This window comes from Lipotes vexillifer, unplaced genomic scaffold (assembly GCF_000442215.2).
Source record: "Lipotes vexillifer unplaced genomic scaffold, Lipotes_vexillifer_v1.1 scaffold164, whole genome shotgun sequence".
NCBI lineage: Eukaryota > Metazoa > Chordata > Mammalia > Artiodactyla > Lipotidae > Lipotes > Lipotes vexillifer.
Genome location: NW_006789313.1, coordinates 2,712,878 through 2,719,044, shown reverse-complemented (window position 1 = coordinate 2,719,044; position 6,167 = coordinate 2,712,878).

Here is a 6,167-nt window from a genome sequence, read left to right as displayed (position 1 = left end):
GCTCCGCGGCACGTGGGATCTTCCCGGACCGGGGCACGATCCTGTGTCCCCTGCCTCGGCAGTCGGACTCTGAACCACTGCGCCACCAGGGAAGCCCAGGATTTCTTTTTGTAAATGAGGACTCATGGATCTTACTATAAATTTGTCTTTGGGAGGGAAATAAGATCTTAGATACAAAATTAGTTTTAAAAATATATAAACCACGATAAAACTGTACCATAGTCAAGCCAATTGAGTTTTTGAAACAGAAGTATTTCAGAGACACTGAAAAGTAATTTTGATGCAATTTGCCTTAAATTTGCTTCTTAAAGGATCCTTAGATTTATCAAACAGAATAAGCAATCTGTGAACTAATATAAGGAGGAAAGCCCTAATGGAAGACTGACAGTGAAATCATTCACATAGTACCATGACAAATCTCAGGGAGATTTCCTGGGGAATTGTTAATTTCCTGCTTTCAGAATGAATTGGTTGACACCAGATATTACAGACATTACAACAGTTACCATGGCAACAGCACTTGATTTGAGAAACAGAAGGCTTAAAAATGAATTTGAAGCTGACGTTGTTACGGTAGTTAGGGTTAAACTTACAGTTTCCAAGGTTCTGTGGATTTATACTTGCCAGTGTTTGCTGGTCATTTACTATGTGCCAAGCCCTGTGCTAAATTCTTTACTTGCACTCTCTCATTTAACTTTTACAACAGCCCCCAAAAGTATTTAGTCTTATTATCCCCATTTTCCTTATTATCCTATCCCTATTTGAGGAACTGGTAGCTGAGCTTGGAGTGTTAACTTTCTCAAGGCCACAATGCTGGAAGTAGCATTACACGTCCATCTCAGAGTTCCCAAACTTTTTCAGTTCTCTGTGCCCTAGTGTTTCATTACTTTTTTCCAGTGCACAAAGGCCAAAAGAAATAACAGTTCCATTTATTTATAAATATTTCTGTCCTGACAACTTAGTAGTCATTTCAAAAAATACATATAAATTGGGAGAAAAAAATACCATGTTTTATTTAATTCTTAACCACACTCACTCACTAATGGGATGTGTGTACATGTTTGGCATGCATAGCTTCCCAAACTTGGTGTCAAACTGGATACCACCACCCTCATTTTCTCTTCCATGTTGAGTTTTATGTGTTACTTCTTTTTTTAGCATAATAACTTCCAAAAACCTAGCTTTGCAAAGATATGGCATCACTGAAAGGAGTGTTTCGTCCTAATGTTGAAGCTGTGAGCTACTTTGAGTTAGCTGTTTGTGCCAGGTCTGACAGATGTCAAGCATGGATGTGTTTTTCTTGAAAATTTATAAGGTACGCACAGTTTGGGAACTGTAGGTCTCTCTATTTTCCTCCACTAGGCTGTGAGCCCTTTTGACAGTCAGCCAAATTCTCTTCTTTATCCCTATACATTCTCCCTTAGCACATGGCCTGGCACATAGCAGGGCATTAGTGGGTGAAAGTAGAGGCCTGAATTGTTCCTCGTTCACAGACCCACCTCTTGTTCTCTACAGAGAAGATCTGAACTCTTCTGCGCCTCCTGGGGTGATTTTCTTCCCAAAGCTTGTTGATTCCAGATCCCCTTTTCTAAGAATGAGCTCAAACTGGTCTCCCAGGGCTGGGGAACCCACAGCCCCATCGCCAAGACCTGTTCAGTCTAGCAAAGGCAAAGTCAAGCAAACCTGTCCACACAAAGTCAAACTCCCTGACCTCAGTGATCTATGCAGCTGTCCCCAAAAGCAGCAGCTCTGACAGTCAAATGTGTTTGCCTCCAAGGCTCTGACGCAGCTCTTTTTGGGCAATGAGAACAGGGAGGGATGTGGAAAGGAGTTTGCAATTAGGACAAAGAGTGAAATAGATAGCTAGTGGGAAGCAGCTGCATAGCACAGGGAGATCAGCTCATGCTTTGTGACCACCTAGAGGGGTGGGATAGGGAGGGTGGGAGGGAGATGCAAGAGGGAGAGGATATGGGGATATATGTATCTGTATAGCTGATTCACTTTGTTATACAGCAGAAATTAACACAACAATGGAAAGCAATTATACTCCAATAAAGACGTTAAAAAAAAAAAAAGAGTGACCTTAACAGGAGTGAATGCTCTTGCATTCGTTTCCACAGTCCTGATACATCAGTCCCATTCAAGGCATGTGGCTGAAAGCAACCACCTTTTACTCTCCTTTGCAATAGAGTTCTTCATTTCATCTCCTAGCAGCCCAGAGTTCTCAATTCATTCTCGCTATTGGTCCATCTTCTGGCCTTAGACTTCCTTTACATCATTAATGCATATATTTATGAAAAACCTATGATATTTTTTGCCCAGTGATCCCACTCCTGGGTTCTTATACAGATATACTCACATATTTGAGAATAACACAAATATTAATATGTTCATTACAGCTATGTTAATTATAACAAAGGATTAGAAATAACTTAAGTATCCTTTAATAGGGGACTCTTAAAATAAATTATAACAGTTCATACACAGAACATTATGTAGTCATTTAAAGCAGGGGTCAGCAATCTTATTCTGCAAAGGGAATACAGAAAATATGTTAGGTTTTGCAGATCATGCATTCTCTGTTGCAGTTTCTCAGCCCTGCCATTGTAGTGCAACAGCAGCCACTGACAACGTGTGAATGAATGGAGGTGATTTTGTTCCAATAAAATTATATTTACAAAAACAGAGCCCAGATTTGACCTGTGGGCTGTAGTTTAAAGAAAATTTAAAGAAATGAGGGAAGTCTCTCTATATACTACTCTGGAAAAAATTCTAAGATATGTTGTTAAGTAAAGTAAACCAAAGAGGAAAAAAATAACTGATGTATGTAAATACAGAGAATACCCTGGATGGCTGTATAAGAAAGTGTAAATATGGTTGCATCTGGGGACAGAAAGAAGACTAGGAGGAAGGAGAGATAGGCTTTTCATTGAATATTGTTTTGTCCCTATTGGAGTTTGTGTTCTCTGCATGCTTTACTTATACATAAGAAATGAACTATGAAAAAGTGCATTCATAGGAGCAGAATCCCAATTTGCGGTATCAAGGCTGACCCTCTGTACATCCCTTGCACAGTCAGCATTCCTCTCCCTGACGTTCCCATATAATTGAGGCACATTTGCTTCCCCATATAAATTGCAAAGTCTTTTGAAGGACTGTTTTTATATTTGCAAACTTTCCTGCTTCCTGCCACAACATACAATTGGTCACAAGGTTTTACACAAAGCAGGCCTTCTTCATATGCTTATGACATGAAAACTGTAAAATAAATATTCACTTAATAAAAGCAGGAGTGGGAGAGTAGCCTTCCTGCACCACCCCTGCCCCCATTTAGTTACTTTTATATAGGTAGAATCAAATTAAAGCAAACTTCAAGGACAATATGTGGAAATACGTCACACCATGAGGTGCTCATTACATGTTGAATATTCACCTAAATGAAAGGACCACCGTGGCAGCTGCCACTCTGCATTCACCACACCACTTCTTCCTGGGCGCAAATGAAGGCATTCCCCAGCCTCCCTCTTCTCCAGTGTTGGAGTCCTCCTGGGAACCATGGTGTGTCTACAAACTCAAGGGCCTCCCCACTTTCTGGACACCTACACACGAGGCATGAGTCAGGGCAAGAATGGGAGACACCACCTCCTTCCTAAAAGAGGAGGGTTACGTTCAGTCACGGAGGGCCCATGGGGAAAGGTGGGTAGTCCCCACACTGTGCAAGTAGCACTCTGCTGGTTACTGAATCCAGGTGGCCACCCAGCCCTTTTCCTCTGATGCCTTTCAAACTGTGTCCACAGAACCCTGTCTCCAGCTGTTCTCCACTGCCTGAGCTCCAGCCCATCAAAGCCACCTGTCACACAACCACCAAGCATTCCCTGTCCTCACTCCAACCTTCTTGAGAACCTTGGGTTGGGCAACTCACTTTCACTGGGCCTTGGTTTACTCATCAGTTAAATGAGTAGCAACTAGAGAGAATAAAATGTCATGAATTAATTTAATCATATGTTAAACAGAACTTTATGGGTGACCTAAGAATCTGTCAGACATCATTTTTCTGGGAAATGTGCTTTGAGTTCCAAAGGAATTCCAACAAAGAAAATTTTGGAATATGTATAATCCTTTATATCTTAGAAATATCCTATAACAATTGTGTAGTTTAGAAAAGAAGATTTTCAAAGAGTGGGGCTGAAGACAGGGGATGGAGGTGGGAGCTGGGAAAAAATAGTGATTCAGCTCAGAAGGTATATTTTGAATAGGAGAGGTTGGAAGATGGAACCATATGAGGGGCTGGGTCCTGAGCATTCTGCTGCCTTTCTGCACAATTACTTTGATGACTTAGGTTGAATTCAAAGTGACAGCTGACATGATGCTGTGGCCCCGAAGGTTGTGAACCTGAAGTAGCCCAGATGCTGCTGTAGCGTCAACATTAGGTGATATAGGAAACCGAGATGTGCAGGGAGAGGGCATAAGAAGGGAATGCTCCCAGAGCCTGAAGTCAGCAAGCTCCCACTCCCCACATTCCCTCAGCTTAAGGCCTCTAATTTCTCCTCTTTCCTGCTGTTGGTTAACTGAATGGTTGCTCCACTTGGCTGATGACCAGAAGCATCTGGGGACCCAGGAGCTGTGTTTAAATGTTCCCTGAGTGTTTCAGTGGTTACTCAGTTTTTGCAATCCCTGGTTGAAATGACTGAGCCAAATCGGGGAGTTCTGGAAGTGCAGCTGTCACAGGCAGATGTGAGTGCTGTAGTGTGAAGGCAGAAGGGACTGGCCGGGTCATCAATAAAGAGTAGGGGATGACTTCACCTGCTGCCGCACTGACTGACTCTAGGTCAATCTGACATTGCCTAAAATCTATTAATTAATCAATCTATTAAGTAAATAAATTGAACCAGGCTCCATGCTAAACACTGGGGATGTTAGACTGAAGAAGACCCAGCCATCTTTTCAAAGAACTCACTGTCTAGCTTACACCTCTCCACTGTTAGGTTCAACTCTACTCCTTCCCAGTGAATCTGACTTTCCTCTCTTCGTAACTTCTGAGCTTTTGTCCAAACTGTTCATAGAACAACCTCTCTCTTCCTGCTGGCCCCCTTCACTAGAACTCATTTCAAAGTCCACATCCCTGTCCCCATGTTTACTCATCCTCCAGCCCTCTGACACATCCCTCACCTGTCCCTCCTCTTCAGGGTACACTCTCATCATCCTTGTTATTATTATTCAGCATTTACAGTTGTGCTGGTCATAGCGTTGAGATAGGAAGAAAAGATATGCTTTATTTATACAGCCCTCCCTCTCCCATTCTTGACTTTCTAAGAAGGCTGAGTGTTAAGAAATAGACTGGTCAGTATAGAGGGCTACATTGTGCTGTTTGGGCCCCTTCCAGTAGGTAAGAAGGAAGCAGTGGGGGCTGAATTCCACCTCTGCTCTTGGGGCAAGGCCGCAAGCTCTGGTCTAATTGCCACGTCCGGTGGAGGCGCCCTTTTACAATTTGTCTGTCTGAAGAGGATGCTTTTTCTAATCACACAGTTCAGTTACCACTAGGTGCTAGGGTAGAACTGTGCCCACTTTTCTTCATGGCTTCTTCCACTTAAACAAAACAAATCCAAAACATTTAATGAAAACAGGGTGAATTTACATTTTTTACTACAAGTTATGATTCTCTTATGTAGGAATAAAAGTCTCTTTCATCAGAAAAAAGTGAATTCCTTTTATATTTATCATGTATAATATATGGGGACTAAAATAGAATCAGCAATCCCACCAGACCAAAAAGTGCAGAATTTTCCTACTTAGAGAGATGGAAAGTGCTGAAAGGCTAGGAAGAGTTAAGCCAGTACCTTCTGTGCTTAGTTTGATAAGATGTCTATTAAAGTTCTCTCTACTTCAGCAGAGCAAACACCTTATAGAATCCTCTTATGAACCACGGGTACAACCCCACCTTCTAATTTGAGGGCCGAGGGCTCCACTGAAGCTGCTGATTTAGCCTATCACTGAGCCAGTGAGTTCCATGGGGAGGTAATTAGACAGGTCAGAATCAGAAGCTTTCCCAGAGAGAATCATGAATTAAACAGTAGGGACCCTGAGTATGGGAAGCCACTTACACTTATCATCAACTTCATTTTTTCATCTTTTATTTGGGCTGAAGAGTTCTGAGACATTGTCGGCAT